Raw genomic sequence first — 18985 nt, 5'->3', positions numbered from 1 at the left:
TCTGTGCTAGCTAATGTTCAGTTTTGGTGTGGCCAGTGACTTTGTGCATGTGCATGACTTTTGGTGCCTTGATTTGTTTAGAATATATATTAGTTGAGAAAGCAGAGTGTTTGAGAGGATCCACTGGTATTTTGATGAGACAAAAGATGCTCAAAATATTTTTTTTTATCTCTCTAAATGATGCATGAATGTTTTGTAAAAAAAAACAAAAACAATTCTGCATAAAAATACTACTAAAGCATTTATTAATCTTGGTTAATTTCAATATTTTAGTTCATGTTAATGAATGTATTAACTAACATTATTTAATGGGACCTTATTGTAAAATGTTACCAATGTTTTTAATCTGATGTGAATGAAAACAGATGTATTTCACATTATCTGAAATAAAAGTCATTAGTTAAAAACGTATTAACGATGGATTTCTTATAAACACACAGCTTTTCACTTCACTGTACATTATCTGATGGACTCGAGTGGTGTGGGTTACTTGTATATTATTATGATGTTTTAATCAGCTGTTTGGACTCTCATTCTGACGGCACCCATTCACTACAGAGGATCCATTGGTGAGCAAGTGATACAATGCTACATTTCTCCAAATCTGTTCCCATAAACAAACTCTTTTACATCTTGGATGGCCTGAGGGTCAATACATTTTCAGCACATTTTAATATTTGGGTTAACTATTGCTTTAAATTCCCAGGCGAGTCTCTATTTATCTCAGACGCAGTTGGAAGACACCGTTCCCCGTCCATCTTCTGTATATAATGTAGACTAGAATAATGACAAATGTTGCTAAAGTCGTTCCAAACACACCGCTGCTCAACCATCTCCTGCAAAACACAAAACAATCACAGTATTTCTCTAAATAACGACATTTTGATTTTGAGTTTTGGGTGAACTCTTCCTTCAACAATAAATCCACTTTTAGTGTCATTGAGGGCAACAGCTTGATATCTAAACTCTCCTTGTTTGACTTTCTATCTTTCATTTCTGCCTCAAAACAAAGCCGAACATGACATGCGAGCTCCATAAACAAAGGCGACCTCCGTGAAGCATCGCCCTGGTCTGTGATCTCTCTCTCTCGGAGGGTAAACAGCCGGCTGTGGGTGGACGAGGCTTGTGTATAAACCATGAGACAGCAGCAGGTGTTGTCCACAGAAGGGCCGCTTTGAGATGGGCCGACATCACGGGTCATGAGGTTATTTTGGGGTGCTTTTGAGTTTTAAACCTCATCAGTATTCGAATAAACACCACCGACATGTCTAAACACAGATGCCACACTCTCTGACTGTAATTATGTGGCCCTGTGATTAGAGTATACCATTCAAAGCTGCTTTCCAGGCAGGCAGATGAAACCACTTTAGGGAGATTTCTGACGATTAATCGTGAACTATCTTTGAAAAGATCCAGTTGGGTCTCTCAAGTGACTCTTTCCTGTTTAGATGAACGGGAATAGCCCGTAACTCTTCCCTAAACATTTACAGAAAGCCTATGACTAAGCAATATTTTGTTTACAGCCCACAGAGCAACTTCTATCTAAGCATGCTTTGATGCAAACTACAGTCTTTAAATAAATAGGAGAGATTACAAATACTGTGACGCAGACGATGACACTTTTCCAGGTGTGAAATGCAGAAACCGTGATCACTACAGGGGGAATCTGTGTGACGCATTCACTTTGATTATTTCCTCTCTATCTTTAAAGAGGATAAACTCTGACTGCCAGTTAATCCACTTCAGGAAAACAGAACCTTGTTGACAGTGTTTAAGAATAAATTTTATCAAAAAATGTTTTCGGTGTTAGAAATCAATAAAACGAGCAAGTGGTCCGATTCATTTAAGTGAATCAGTTCAGATGAGTCATCTCAATGAACAGGTTCAGTTGATATACTTGGAACAGAATACCAGCTTTAATATAGCATAGTATATAGTATCGTATATGTCAACTATTTGTACACAAAACAGGAAGGAATAGTTGCATGACCTTACCACATTTGCCACAGTGTTTGCTCTGTTGTGTATTGCACATTTAGGCAAATGAAGAAGGTCATCTGGGGGTTCCATGCATACAGACTATTTGCATACTGTACACAGTACACATACTGCATGGAAAACTGTATCCCACAATGCACTGCGATTGACTTCTTGCATTTCCACAAACTGAGAGTAAGCTGGTTTTTATTTATTTATTTAATTGTTAGTTTGTTTATTTATTTGGTCTACTGATAATTTATTTTGAATACAAATTTGGATAATATGTGGTTTTATTTACAAGAACTAATTGCTGAATTAAATTGCATTGGATAGTATTTTATACACTGTTTCCAAAAAAACAAACAAAAAAAAAACAGTATTACCCTTAGTGGATTTCTGAGAAAAGCATCATAACATAACATCCCTCTTAATCTAGTTAAATCAAAATGTAGTTGCATCAAACTATCTTCAGTCTGTTTTGGTGTCTTGTGTCCTGATGCCCTCTAGTGGTTTTCTAGGGAACTCCTGACACAAGACAGTACTCGAGACTTATTTCTGTAATGACAGCAGATATGAATATTGACAAACCTGAACCGGAAGGAGACTTACATGCTGATGTAACTGGCAGAGCTCTGAGTATCTGACATCAGGACCAGAGGCGGTGCAGAGACAGGGCCTGGGAGGAAAAACACCTTCATCAAATAGGTTTTATTGATAAATGCATCAGATATATAATGCATTTACATATACATCATAATCCATTAAATATTTTCATAAATAGCTTTTACCAAAGTTACAAACATAAATGTGTATTATATACAGTATAGTCATCTAATCCTATTATCGACAAAACATAAATAAATGAATATATTTATGTTCATGCCATATTCAGCCTGGTAGGCCATATTATATTTGTATATGTTCTTGTACATAATTATATTTAATTATTCCGTAGTTATATTATTTAAATAAATTGTATATTCTTTTTTATTATATATTATAATTTAGAAAAATACGATACATGTAAAAACATTTATATTTGATAATTTTTATAAAGCATTACAAAAGTAATTATAATCCATTAAATAATCTCATAAATTCACCTATATTCACTATACAATATAAAGTCATAATAATCTATAGTATATAGTAATAATAATAGTAATAATCTAATCCAGTCATATAAATATATTGTTTATGATCATATTGAATTATGTTATTACACAATACACATTTTATATTATAATTTAGAAAAAAAAACGAATTAATTTTATTTTATAAAGTATTATAAAAGTACTTCTAAACCATTAAATCATCTCATAAATACAGTAGGCTACATAGAAATTCACCTTACATATAGTCAAATAATCCCAATTACTGACAAATTATATAAATAAATATATTTGTGCATATACTTGTGTATATAATTATATATTTAATTATTATATATTGTTATATTATATAAACAAATAATGTTACATATTACAATTTACATATATATAATTTTATGAAGCATTATAAAAGTATTTAGGCTTTTAGATATGACAATTTCTATTTTAATATTAGGATGCTTTAGAGCATTTGTGAGATTTCAAGACTATAACTATACAGTGCTTATCATAAAACAAAATTACCCATAACAAAACTTATGTTCTTGGAGCACAAGAGTCCCTGCGATTGTTCAAAACAAGTGCATAAGAAGTAGTGTTTGCCATTGTCTGTCATATTTTCCAGCTGGAGCGATCCAGACCTGAAAAAAAAAAGCACTTATTGAAGATCTTGAAACACTTTTCACAGCCTCTGTCAAAGACTGAACTGTACATGGAGGTTTAACCATGGTAAAAGGTGTATCTGGATCTCCTGTCTTCCTTCGGTTGAGACGAGCAGAGCACATTGGGTCGTCTGTTTGCTCCCGCTGTTCCAGTCAACCAGCAGAGTCGAGTTCTTACTGACAGACACCGACAAACTGACGTTACCTGCTGAAGACGCAAACACACACTCACACACTGATATATTGACAACCTGTCTCTAAACGAGTCCCATCTCACAACACTTACCCGCACAGCTCTCGCTCCGTAAAGAACAAGAGAACTCTAGAAAGAAAAAGGCGACAATAAATGATGACAAAGTCGTCATCTCTTCCCTGTGTTTGTCAGCGACTTCATCCCAGTCGTGTGTACCTGCAAATGGGGCATATTGACAGAGCAATATACCGCAGAGACCCTTGCACACTCTCTCTAGGGCACTTACCAGGCAGAAATAGAGCCGGTAAGCACTTGTGAGGGGATGGAGAATTATCTGGAGAGCTTTCTAGAAGATCTCTCCTTCTGTGAAGTGCAGAGTGTTTCCTGTAATACTGTACAACGAGCTTCTAAAATGCTCATTTTCAGGCCTTGCTGAGATTTTCCAAGAGAGGCTCATGTTTTTATAACAGCTTTTTATTTTGCTAGTTAGTGGTGGTTGATTATTACTCTAGACATTACAGTAAGTGTTACACTTTAACTGAATGGAACTGTATTAATGTATAGACTTTGATGTGAATTTCTTGGACTTGGGTTAACAGACATCAATAATCAACACATATTTCACAAGAAAAACATTTTCTTCAGAAACTGTATAAATCTAATAATTAAAAAAAGAATGTGTAGTAAGTGTGCATTTGATCTGACAAGGAATAAAAAGTGCAGTGCATTCTGGGATTGCTGCATTAATTGTGGGTATGGAAAGTCTCTGTCCTGTCTGTGTAATGAGATCTGCTGACACCATGGAGATCACTGACTGAGAGGAGCCACTGTTTAACCTGCAGCTGCTCCCATGAGACGCATCTGCAGCTTTTTATTTCAGATTTCTCTGTGTGCATGTGTGAATGAGTGTTTCCTGCAGGTCTGGGGCTCTTTAACTTGATTCACAATGAGGGCACACCACAGCACATCATTTTCTTTTCAAACAATCAGTTTATATAACAGCGATAAAGAACATAAATGTTTTATTCGTGGAACTGTGACGTGAAGAGCTGCCAGATGTATAAAACTAGAAATAGGAACATTTAATTTTTTTTATTTTTATTATATACCTAAACCATTTTTGAAAATAAATGAATAAAGCCCCATAAGAGCATAACCTTCATATTAGTTCAAATTATATTCTAATTCATTGCTTAAAATTGGAATAAGCACAAATTAATAACCTTGGTTTATTTATTTATAAATCAATACACTATTTAATCATATCGACATCATATTTAGATATTAAATCATAGTTAATAACAAATTATAATATCTAATAATCAATCTTATTTTGTTACAATTTATAAATTTATTATTTCAAGTGAAATTATTGTAGTTATATTTAACAATAATAAATATATTACATATTTAATCATTCTCTCTCTCTCTCTCTCTCTCTCTCTCTCTCTCTCTCTCTCTATATATATATATATATATATATATATATATATATATATATGTTAATTAATTTTAGATAATTTTAAAATAATATTTAAATTTAATTTGTCATCTCATTTTGGTTTTGCTTAATTAAAATATCAAGATCATGCTGTGCAGCATTACATTTTGGCCAAAAAGCTAACTAATAAAATCTATGTATGATTAAAATATAATTTAAGAATCATAAATAAAATAAAATAATAATATAATAATAATAAATATATATATAAAAAATACAATGCAAATGTTCTCCACCAGCTGGCGCTCTTGCTGTACACATGCTAGTCATCCCATAAAATAATTTTACAGTTTCATTTAATTCAGTATTCATATCTAATCATATTACACTTTTACATATATCTATTTATCAATGAACACACAAAATATGTAGATAATTCAGAAAAATTGAAAACTATGCATGCAAATATAGAGCAAAGAATATGAACAGAAAAAAGATCAACAAAAATGAACTAACAAAAGTGCTTTTTAAACTATATACAGTAAATATGAATAACTATAATACACTTTTGATCTTAAATAAAATGTATTATTATTACATGTACTATTATATCAAGTAAGTGTAGATATGAATGTAAACCTGATGAAATATAAACAGGATCTATAAACATGATGCCTCCTCATTGTTATCCAGAATAGTGACAGGATAACCAGCACACAGAAAAACACAAACCGGATGGTGATGTTAAACTAGTCAGCATGAACACTTCCTGTCTACAGCGAGCGGCTGCGCAGGAATAGCACAGAATGTGTCTCTGAATCGCACCAGTCCTATCAGTGCAACTGTGTCCGGGAAAGGCCAGAAGATTTGTTTCCACAGACCTCGTGTTACTGCGATGCGGCGTAATATTCAAACATGAGCTACAGGAGCCATTAATGACTTTATAGGACTGTCAGAGTCCGTGTATCTCCTCTAGAGAGGGTCGGAGAGGCCAAACAGGTGTGTGTACATGTGTGTGTGTGTGTGTGTGTGTGTGTGTGTGTGATGATTGAAAACTACAGAGCAGCAGAAAGCTGAGGGAATAGAAATTATAATTAAAGTCAACGGGGGATGACAGGCCTTAAGCTCGCCGGAGTTAAAGGTCTTATTGGAGCTGGCTAACCGGAATCATAATAATTCGCAAATCCACCTCACTATGGATTCTTCTACCGTCTGAGACGAGCCCTAATGAATAATGGAGGAGATCACCAGCACCATCTCTCTCTCTCTTACACACACTCTCTCTGCCAACACGCTGCATTCATACATTATACAAAAATACCAGCAGTCAACGTCTAACAAAACTATAGACTGATGAAGATCACGTGCAAAACCATAAAAGCCACTTCATAAACGAGCAAAATTCAACTCTGTATCTAGTTACTCTGTGGTTTCTTTGGGTAAACAGCTTAGAGATTGGATTCATGCAAAATAAACATCATGCATATTATATTAACATTATTTCATTAGAGGTTCTCACTTTACTAACCAGCCTGGGGTTGTTAGCTGGTCTGCCATACAGCTAAAATATCCTGTTACATTTATAGTAAAAAATTATTTTTTTGGTTGTAAAGGATGCTTGTGTATTTTACAAGTTAGATTTTATTATTAGGCCTATTTATATATATATATATATATATATATATATATATATATATATATATATATATATATATATATATATATATATATTTTTTTTTTTTTTTTTTTTTTTTGTACAGTAAAATACACTAATAAGAACCATAATAATACAGGTGGCACAATAATTTTGCAAGTTTCTACTTAGAAAAAAAAAAGTAAAAAAATTTTTTTTGACATTTTCTTACTATTACATAATGTTAAACTATTCAGTTTTTCACTGTGTAACACAGAGACCAAACAATATTAGGGTTTCAGTATTCGGCACTAGAATACTGCAATAATCATTCACTTGAGAAACTGTAGCACAGATCACCCTAATGTACATTACTTATGACAAAAATAAGAAGAAACAAAGTTATTTACACAAAATATACATCATGTATCTTGCAGGGACTTCTGGGAATGCCCTTTTACTGTTTTCACCATAAATTATAATGGTAATTATGAACCATGTATAGTTTTATATTTATTTTTTTACCATATATGGCAAAGTAACTCTTAGGTAACATGTTTCCCCAACATTTGTTTTTACAGTGTTCTCTATTCTGATGCTTTTTCAACTATAACCATTATGCAACCACACACACTACCCTAGCAACACCCTAGAAACTGCATCCCAACATCCAACCCCCCTCAATAGCATCGAGTTATGAATGAGCAGACACGGCTCATATTTTCTTCATAAAATGCTAAACCAGTTCTTTGATATTCAAGGCTCATCAGCCTGATCCAAACCTGTCGTCCTGTAAGATTCTCGGCTGCTGTCTGGATAACTAACGGACGAGGTCAGACATGTTTGACATTCACAGCAGAGCGGCCGAAACTAAATTAGATCACATTAGCTGAGATTTCTACTACAGCCAATTTAGCAAAGTTTCACAGAGATTGCTAATGCAAATATACCCCCTCGACCCCCGCCGTCCAGAAGAGCTGAAGATTAAACTGTCGCTTAATCACCGTCCACACACTGACCCCGCTAATATTCCACGCACATATTAAAAGTTGGGCTGATTGCTTTGTGAAGGAGGAGAAAGGTTTGTTTGCACTGCAGCTGCTTCTTGTAACTCTTTCATAACTCAGGCTAAGTTTTCCTGCTTCATCGTTAGAAATGTAAAGAGCCTTGCACAGGTAGGCCTGCGTTTTATTTTATTTGTTGATTGAGCGACCGTCAGTGGAGAGAAAGTGGCACGTTAACAGTGTTTTGCGTAGTTACGACACGCTGACTTCTTCAGCCAGATAATTTGTGCAATCACGAGCGGCTCTGATTTTCTCCTTACCACTGATTAAAAGTAACAGCCAATGCAATATGCTGATGCCAGCAGTTCTTAACAATCGCATTAGCATTGCCATTACCCAGAGTAGAATGAATCACACACACACACACACACAAACGTAAAGGCTATTTTTTTAATCTCATTGCATATAAATACTAATTCAGCACTTATGCCCTGTATGGAGAACAGGGGACGGGACACAGAACCCAGATCATTTATAATTCAGATCAGCAGGTATTATTCAACTGTATTTGTTAAAACCCTATTTTAACATTTTTAGACAAAAATCAAACTCTAATATGAGCAAATGATGCTTGTGTAAGCAAACCACACCCCTTTTTTTCAAGTCAAAGTTTGGAATGTGATTCATCTCGGCTGTTTGATTGGTTCTTGGTTTATAATGCTTTAAAGAATTTGTTCTGTATATGCACACACACGTATATATCCACAAGGGTTAAATTGGGATTTGTTATTTGTAGGCTTTGGAGACGTGTATGCAAAGCCTACAAAATCATATTAATATGATAAGCTGTAAAATATAACAAGTTAAGAAAGCCCCCTGCTATTAACACTAAAACATTGATCAGAATCATTCTAGATGCTGGCAGTGTGCAAAGCTACATCTGATGACAATAAAATCTTTCTGTAGGCCTGTGCCGTCTCATTAGTGTAGGTATCACATAAAGGAATGATATCACCATTTAATGAGATAATGTAAATACGAAATATTAAGTGTAAAACAAAGTCTTTTTATTAGGATGATTACACTGGAATGAAGTAACCTCATTAATACTTCAGCTTTCATTTCAACATTTGAGCTATAAATTACAATAATATGATTGTTGTTATCTATACATTATCAAATTAAATTATTTGCATGCACACACACGCACGCACACACACACACACACACACACACAAATACTACTGCAATCTTATTGAGATTGTTTAATGTTTTACAATTTTTTCACCAGTACAGTACAAGTGTCTAATGAATGAGTCATTGAGTCATTCATCCAAATGATTCGTTCAAGCGGCTGATACAATAGATGTTTATGCATCGGCTGAAACTTTGACTCAATCGATTTGTTCAAAACACTGAATCATTCAGCAATGAATCGGCTGGTTGCTGTGAGATGGGCTGCCATTCTGCTGGCTTTCTTAGAAATTATTTTCACTGCTGAAATAATGCAGGGTAACTTACCCTAAACATGTAGGCTAAGTGACCTAATATTATTGTACTTACTTACTGAACTGCTTTTTGAACTATTAAACATTATTACTATTATTACTTTAATATATTACATTATTACTATTAGTCGTTATGCTGAAAACGTTGGGTGATGATGTTGCTTAACTAACTGTATCATTTAAAATAAAAACTTTATATTTTGAATTTTGGAAAAAATAGTTAAAAAAAATACTTCAAGGATCAAGGCTGTTGAAAAAGTGTGTAATTTGGGTGCTCCTAGTGTCCTAGTAAAATGGAATTGCAACAATAATGATTGTTATCAAAAAGGTTTCCAGACAAACATTTTAACATGAAATCACCTTTAAGCTCAGAAAATACTCTCTCAGATTTAGGCCTTTATCCCGATGTTGTGAATGTAGAAGCATGACCAACAGCTTTCAGATTGGTTCAGAGATCAGAGGGATGTCATGGTTTTGGTGAGCTTGGGAACTCTGCGCTCTACCTGCAAGATTAAAACATGCCATTGTTACACATTCCAGAAAGAAGCACCTGAAGAGAGAAGAGGGGAGATGAGTCGACTGGAATCTATTTCCATAATTCTGCCGTGCCTGTCTGCCGCTAAGACCTCAGGTGGTTCATCGGTTGCCCCAGCCAGACCCTATCAATGCGAGGGGCGATCTCATCCTTTCTGCATCTTTTCTCATCACAGCTTGATTAAATGGGCTTCAAATATGCCTCCGGAATAACAAATGTGCAATTCCCTCAGCGCTCGCTCACAGTCCTGCCCGTGAAATGCACACACACACACACACACACACATGTGCAAATCATAAAGGAGCTTTTTCTCATGACCATTCTACAGTCCTAACACACATGCGTTTCTTTTTCGATATTAGATTTCAACATTTTGTTGAAGCCAATAAAAATGCCATGTTTTATTTCATTAGCAGTATTTGCCAAGTTACGCATCACTATCACTATCACTCATGCTGTTCGAGAATTCAACAAAGCTCTAAACTTAAATAATAGACTTTGGCACGTAATGCATTCTGCAACAGTAAACAATCACAAAACACCCGAACAAAACACCCTAACAGTCACATAAAAACAGGCTAAAAATAGAACAGGCAGAAAATAGAAATATTTTATTTTTATTGATATTTTACTATAAATGTATTTACTTTGTATACACACGTGTGTGTTGATTGTTCATTATTTCATTATAAATTACGTTATTATTAAATAAAATATTATTTATAATTTATTATGGACAAACAAGATGCACATTTACTTATCATTTTGTATATAAATTACATAAATTGAACATTTTATTGTACTTTTTTTCCCATTATACATATACATATATATACATATATATATTATTGTACATTTTTCAAAATGTTGGAATAATAATAATAATTATTATTATTATTAATTATTAACATTTGATTAGAAATTCATTTTACAAACTGTTCAGTCAAGCCAAAAGTGCTTGTGTACTATAATGTGCAAATGATGTGCAGTTGCAACCTACAGTTTTGTTTTTGAGAAACACGTTCGAAAATGTGTAGGATTATTAAAATAAATGTATGAAGCTTTTTTTATTATTATTTTTTTTTTATCCATGACACATCTGTGAGGTGTATGGTGCATTTAATTCACTTTTAATACACTGGCCATCTGTGCGGCAATGACAGCGCTGTACAAAATCACTGCTCACATCACAACAAACCATTAGCAAGTGATGTTGCAAACGCACCAAATGTTTGCGTTTCAGCATGCGTCTCCATCAGACGTTTGTCTAATTTGAAGCAGAATCTGTCTTTTATTTCACATTGGCAGTAAAATAATAGCCTAATAATCGATTAGCGCATGATCTTTAAACACTGCCATGGCCTTAATAGACTTTTGTTTATCAGCTCTCTGTCGGTGGGGGTTGCTGGATAATTTCTCCGATAATCTCCAGAGACCCAGAAGCCAAGACGAGACGAGGAGAAAGGCAGTGCATGTTAAGAGCTGAATGTATGACTAATTAAATAAATTGATTAAAAGGGACAAATCAATCGCCTTACAGCCTGCAATGAAGATGAGGCACTTAATTTGGGTTGAACTTGCAAGGGTAAGCATTACCAGAGGAGACTGCTCATCTGCTGGAACGAGGCGATGAACTGCCTGACTGAGCGTCTCACACACATCCATTTCATCCGTTCACACCACTACAGACCACAGCTGTGATCAGAATACTCTAGTAGCGTACTATGACCTGACCTTCTGTTTCTACTGTGACAAATGAACAGGAAGTGGTGTCGAGTGTGATTGTTTATCTTCTTCTTCACTTGTGTTTTGACATTTCTACATAGAATTGAATTAAAATGCAAAATAGATTATATGAAAACACATTATATGGCACGCCGCTAATCAAAAGGTTTATAACCACTGCTTCAGAGTATTTTTTATAGTATACAGTGCACTAAACTTATTCCATAAACTCTATGCTAATATTCAAATAACAGACAAAATACTGCATCCCAGAATGCAGTGCACTGAACCTGACCATACATTAGACATTTTACACAAAATTAAATTAGAATTAGAATGCAACAATGTAGCATACTTATAATTGAAATGTTTATCACGGCATGCTGTACACTACTAAATAATATGTTTATAGCTGCATATACTCTGCACCATTTTATCATATTTTTGAAACATATGTAGTATAATTTATACGGCACAGTATTCAATAAATCGTACACTAGTGTTCAATTCCGAATATAGCCGAACAAATGCACAGTGCAAACCAAATTGTAATGTACTTGACCTGAGCTTACATTTTCAACTCGGAACATAAGCAACTAAATTACACAGCACTGGAGAATGCATTGCAGAATTTGAACATAATTTGTTTTATTTAGGTTGTCAAATGTTTGGTATTTTTTAAACACAAAATTAGACGAAATGCAAATGATATGATAACTGGTCATGTGACAACAACACGGCATATTAATTAATTAAAATGTTCACTGCATGCCATTTGATAGTATTCTCTACAAATAATACACAGTATACAGTGCATACTGCACAGTAAGTTAGTGTTCAATACCAAACACAGCCGACTAATTGACAATGCATCCCAGAATGCAGTGCACTGCACCTGACCTTACATTTCCAGTTTTCAGAAATGAATCCACACTAGCTAAAGCATCATCAACTTTTAACATTTTTTTCTTAACATAGGCTGCCAGACGTCGACAGAATGACATTTTCACACAAAATTAGATTAGAAATGCTAAATAGATTGTTACTGGGACAACAATATAGCATAATGAACTGTTTATCACTGCATACTGTGCACAGTTACATAGTTTTATCTAAATATACTACACTGTATACAGTATATACTGCACCATATTGCAATATTCAAAATAGCCACACAAAACAACAACAACAAAAAGATTTAACATTAGATGACAGATGATAATAAATTATATCTAGGCCTGTGACAACAACATAGAATACTGCTATTTTTATCACTGCATACTGTATACTAGGTCATAAGCTTAAAAAAAAAAAGCATTACACAGAGCATACTCCACAGTATTCAACTAACAATAAGCTACAGTAGTATTCAATTCTGAACATAACCAACTCACACTGCACATGGTATCGCAGCATGTAATGCACTTGAATACATTTTACAGTTTCAGTTTAATGAAGGAAACCACAAGTGATATCAGTTGCAATTTTAACATCCTTTACTTGACTTTTCTAGGCTCCCAAAAAATTTGATTAGAAATGCAAAGCAGATGTTAACTGGTCATGTGACAACAATAAAGCATAAATCAAAATGTTTATCACTGCACACCGTTTCATAGTATTAAAAAAATATGTACTGTATAGTGCACAGTATTTAGTAAATAGAAGGTTAGTAATCAAATTGACAACAACCAAATCCCACTGCACTGGAAACTGTATCCCAGAATGCAATGCAATGCAATGGACTTGACCTTAAATGAACATACTATGCACGACCTTACATTTCCAGTTTTTCATTCTGCAAATAGCCCACAATTTAGCAGTTAGCTCTAGGGCTAATTGATGCTTTACACAAAGACTTTTCAAGAAGGTTTTTACATCTTATTCGCGTTCCGCTCCGTCCTGGGAGTTGAACTGTGACAATGGTAAATCAAAGACAGATTGGTCTACCGAAGCGGCCCGCCTGAGCAACTGGAGGCTAACAGTTCTAGCGTGTTTTTCTAACCTCAACATCAGATTGCTATTGGCCTTGACCAGCGTGTAATGCGTTTGGGCCTTTGGTCCCTCAACTGTTCCTTTGTAGCTGAAGTGTATCGATTGGCTGTGCGCTACCATTAAACTCAAGAAGGGTCCCAATTCTGTGTCCTCTAACTGCAAGTGCAAAGGACATTCGGGAAAAAGAGGTACAAAACTGTCTCTTACAAACCCAAAAGTGAGCGGCCCGCTCTGGGAAAAGAGTCTGTCCCTGCAGTACTTTCATGAAAGAATTGTGGTCAGTAATTACAGGAGTTCAAGCGTTTCGAGTTTGACTCTTGCCTTCCAAGTTCATTTTCTCTTCGGAAGAAATCATTAGCCAAATGAACGGATACAAACGGATTGTACGTATATTACAAGCGCCAAGCATCTATGAAATTTTTAATTGCCTTCATCTCCATTATATCTATTATTAAGCTATAATGGATTTTTACGTCGGTGGATGGAAGACATTTTTGGTATGCTCGAAAACACCATAAAATATGCTAAATAAATCAAAACAGATAGTGCTAATGGATCATAAGAGCACTGAGATGTTTTCAAACTTGAAAATAATCATAAAGTGAAACTACCAACCAGTGTGTTAAAAAAATTATAACAGATAAAGTCCAAAATATACTGACATATTTTAAGATAAAAAAAAATGGGTTTGACAAAATAAACAATGTTTAAGATTCTGCACTAAACACTAAGGTAATGTGAAAAAAAGAAAGAAAATGTGTTGAATCAGTGAATAATGTCAAATACAACCAGACTGCTGAACTGCATGTAAATCAAACTGACTGCAACTTCTGAATTGGTTTATAATGTATATGAAAATTAGAAACAATTAAAGAATTCCCAGTACTTTGTTAGTTGCTTATTAAAATAATTTTAGATGTTTAGAAACTACAAACCTGCGTTTTTAATAAATAACAAATGATAAAGTCTGATATCAGACTAAAAGTCAGATATCTTTTGATTTAAACAAATAAACAGTTTTAGGATTCTGAAAAATTGTATATATATATATATAACAAATTAAAGAATAAATATTTAAGACTTTGCACTACTTAACTCATCAAATGCAGAAAAAAAAGAAAAAAAAGATTAAATTAGAGAAAATGCAAACCAGGAAGCATTTTCAGTCTGATCTGATCATTTCTAATTAAAATAAATGCATGCGCTATTTAACTACAAACCAGTGTGTTAAATAAATAAGCGTTAGAGATTACATTTATTTACTTTATATAAACATGGAAATAAAAAATAAGATAAAATGAAAATAAAGAAGTACTTGTATACATTTTATAAATAAAATGTACAAATATAAATGTTCATAAAAAAATAATAATCTAACATTCTGCACTGTTTTTAGGTCACTAATCAAATGGAAGACTGTGGGACTCCGTTTTTGGGACCCCACATCATGGATCAAACGGACCAGAAGTGTTGCCCACTTCTGATTCAAATCAGTAAATAATCAAACAATGACAAGTATTATGCTCCACTCTTTGGTTATTAAAATGAATTCACACTCCTTTCAACATGAATGCATCGGATTCCACCCACCAAAGCAGTAAGTGTCCCATCCTGCCTCTAGGTGGGGCATTTAAGCCATTTTTCTGATAGGTCGAACCATATTTAACTTCAAGCGTACTGTACGCACGTCACGCAGGCTCATTCTTAAGGTGGCCTTCTCCAAACACGCAGGTCGACGTATAAACGACTTGTCAGTCATCACTCCAGCAGTGATTGAAGACAGACCGATGGGACAGGCCTTGGGACGAGACGGCCTCGTCACTGACGGAGTCACTTACCGGCCCGGTGACCCTGTCCACTCCACCCTACAGATCTAAAGATGTAGTGACACCAAACGCTCACAGATAATTAAATATTGATTTTTGTTCTCCAGCCCTACATAAAATTGTCCGGAGCCTCCCAGCAGTAATTCTCATTTTGGGGGAGAAAGGGGTAGAAAAAGTGCGTGCTGGCCGGTCAAGCCCTATTTCATGCACAGGTAGGACATCTATGTTGTGGACGTTTGGAGGGTGGTGATCCATCTTGAGCGCTGCCCGCCGGAGCCAGAAACCATCGCTCTGCCAAAGCCACTGCCAGGGCCTCTCTTTTCTCGAAGTTTTAAACGACCATGCGGCATATCTCCACGATTAATACTCTTCTTAACTGGCCGCCGTCCAATCTCAGGGCGAGATGCCGGCCCTTCCTGAACGATGAACTCGACGTGGGCTGGTGATTTATACGGGTATGAATATGAGCGGATGTTAATCATTTTACATTATTGTGTCAGTGTAAATAATTATGTTACCCGGAGTCAGTTTGCAATCAACTGCGGCAAAATACTGCACGCTGCAATTCGCTGGCTTCATCCATCATGCGGCGTGGGAAGGAGGTGCCAAAACCGAACGGCACCTGAACAGAAGATCTCAATGTGAGCGCATTGAAATCTTCTGAGACCGCATGAGCTGCCCATGTTCACTGTATTGATCTGTAATGGAGCACTGGCTTATTTATTTTTACTTATCCAAAGGAATTCTAGGAGAAACTTCTGAAACCAAGTTGATACTTGAAAATAAAGTACATGAATATGACACTTGAAGTATAACTAGGATCTCCATTAGGTCTTTTAGTCATGAATGAGCAATCTGTGTCAGTTTTGATAGACTTTCCTGTAAAAATCCACAAATGATAATAAGATTGAACTGCAAGCAAATAGATACTTAATAAAAAAAAAAAACTAGAATAATCTCACGTATTTCCTCCAAAATATTGAAAGAGATACCTAGAGTTCCCAGATATATCAAGACACCAAAGTCTTTAATCAAACTCTGAATTAACTCATTTTTGTGTATTTTAGGCAATATTTGCCTGTTTTATGTTTTCTGTATTTTAGGCATTAAAAAAAAAAACATAATTTTGACATTATTTGAGCGGTGGAAAAGCAACTTGTGAGCAATTCAGATCAGAAGGGCTTTCCTGTAATAAAGAAACATTACAAATTAAAGCTGCAAGCAGCGATGAACGGGCCCTCGCACCCGGGCTCACCGCCATCGTGTGGCTTTAGTAAAAAGGTGAACGTTGAGAAATATGCATTTAAACTCATAAATATAAGTGCAATATATCAAAGTTTATTCCATATGTGTGCCAATCTTCCTGTTGCCAGCAGGTGGCGCTATCGTTATAATGGAATAATGGCCTTCAGATGTGTTCAAGCCAGGACCCTTATCACACATGTGAAGTTTGGGCAAGATCGGACATTTTATGCCTGAGTTATAACATCTTTTATTCCCATGGCGAGACATCGAACTTCGTCATGGCGCCATGGACACGCCCTTTAACAAAAACTCAAGATCTCCACAAGCTAACATTGCACAGTCCTTCAGATTAGACTGACCACAAAAAAGACATTGATGTCATAAAATCTCTAGGAGTAGTTTGTCGCAGTGTAAAATATGTCACTTCCTGTTGCCAATAGGTGGCGCTATGACTATAACTGAATATGGGCATGTAGATCTGTTCAGGTCAAGAGTCTCATCCAACATGTGAAGTTTGGGGCAGATTGGACATTGTATGTCTGAGTTACAGCAACTTCCTTTTTCATGGCGAAACATCGAAATTTGTCAGGCCGCCATGGACACGCCCTTTAACGAAACCTCAAGATCTTCGCAATTTAAGATCGCAAAAGGCTTTAGATTACACTGACCAAGTTTGGTGTTGATCTGAATAAATCTCTAGGAGGAGTTCATTAAAGTCCAAACCCTGAAAATGGCCAAAACAACACTAATTTTGCAGAGAAAATTCTAAATAACTGACTTCCTGTTGGGATTCGGATTTCGTACCAAGAGATTTTTTCGTAGATATTGGTGTGTTACATGTGTGTACCGATTTTTGTACATGTACGTGAAACATAGCTCGAGGCGCACTCCGTTTAAAGTGTATACGCACTCCGTTGAAATTGTATAGGTGGCGCTATCGAGCCATTTTGCCACACTCGATGGAATATTGGCCTTCAGATCTGTTTAGGACAGGACCCTTTACACACAAGTGAAGTTTGGGCAAGATCGGACATTTTATGCCTGAGTTATAACATCTTTTATTCCCATGGCGAGACATCGAACTTCATCACGGCGCCATGGACACACCTTTTAGCAAAAACTAAAGATCTTCACAACTAAACATCACACAGGTCTTTAGATTAGACTGACCACAAAAAAGACATTGATGTCATAAAATTTCTAGGAGTAGTTTGTCGCAGTGTAAAATATGTAACTTCCTGTTGCCAATAGGTGGCGCTATCACTATAACTGAATATTGGCATGTAGATCTGTTCAGGTCAAGAGTCTTATCCAACATGTGAAGTTTGGGGCAGATTGGACATTGTATGTCTGAGTTACAGCAACTTCCTTTTTCATGGCGAAACATCAAAATTTTTCAGGCCGCCATGGACCCGCCCTTTAACGAAACCTCAAGTCCTTCGCAATTTATTATCGCAAAGGGCTTTAGATTACACAGACCAAGTTTGGTGTTGATCTGAATAAATCTCTAGGAGGAGTTCGTTAAAGTACAACCCCTGAAAATGGCAAAAACAACACCAATTTTGAAGGGAAAATGCAAAATAACCGACTTCCTGTTGGGATCCGGATTTCGTACCAAGAGACTTATTTGTAGGTATTGGAGTGTTACATGTGTGTACCAATTTTTGTACATGTACGTGAAACATAGCTCGAGGCGCACTCCATTGAAAGTGTATAGGTGGCGCTATAGAGCCATTCTGCCACACCCGGTGGAATATTGGCCTGCAGATCTGTTCAGGCCAGGACTCTTATCACACATGTGAAGTTTGGGGAAGATTGGACATTTTATGCCTGAGTTATAACATCTTTTATTCTCATGGCGAGACATCGAACTTCGTCACGGCGCCATGAACAAGCCTTTTAACGAAAACTCAAGATCTTCACAACTGAACATCGCACAGGCCTTTAGATTAGACTGACCACAAAAAAGACATTGATGTCATAAAATTTCTAGGAGTAGTTCTTCGCAGCGTAAAATATGTCACTTCCTGTTGCCAATAGGTGGCGCTATGACTATAACTGAATAAGGGCATGTCAATCTGTTCAGCTTCGGAGTCTCATCAAACATGTGAAGTTTGGGGCAGATTGGTCAT

At 35.6% G+C, this 18985-nt stretch overlaps 2 long non-coding RNA genes across 2 annotated transcripts in view; both read right to left on the bottom strand.

Annotated features, from left to right (window-relative positions):
- Positions 1 to 738: 738 nt before the first annotated feature.
- LOC113110496 (uncharacterized) lies at positions 739 to 4962 on the bottom strand. Its single transcript, XR_003293161.1, has 4 exons — positions 3815 to 4962; positions 3615 to 3730; positions 2590 to 2656; positions 739 to 836 (listed from the first exon to the last, which is right to left on the bottom strand). It is a non-coding gene; the product is annotated as an uncharacterized LOC113110496 (long non-coding RNA).
- Positions 4963 to 9279: 4317 nt separating this feature from the next.
- Positions 9280 to 18985, bottom strand: part of LOC113110188 (uncharacterized) — a 55448-nt gene continuing 45742 nt past the window's right edge. The window contains exon 11 of the long non-coding RNA XR_003293096.1: positions 9280 to 10033. This is a non-coding gene — a long non-coding RNA (uncharacterized LOC113110188). The remainder of the gene's footprint in view (positions 10034 to 18985) is intronic.

The sequence above is a fragment of the Carassius auratus genome, chromosome 10 (genome assembly GCF_003368295.1).
Source record: "Carassius auratus strain Wakin chromosome 10, ASM336829v1, whole genome shotgun sequence".
Classification (NCBI taxonomy): Eukaryota; Metazoa; Chordata; class Actinopteri; order Cypriniformes; family Cyprinidae; genus Carassius; species Carassius auratus.
Note: the sequence above shows the minus strand (reverse complement) of the source record. Positions and strands in the feature narration are given on the sequence as shown.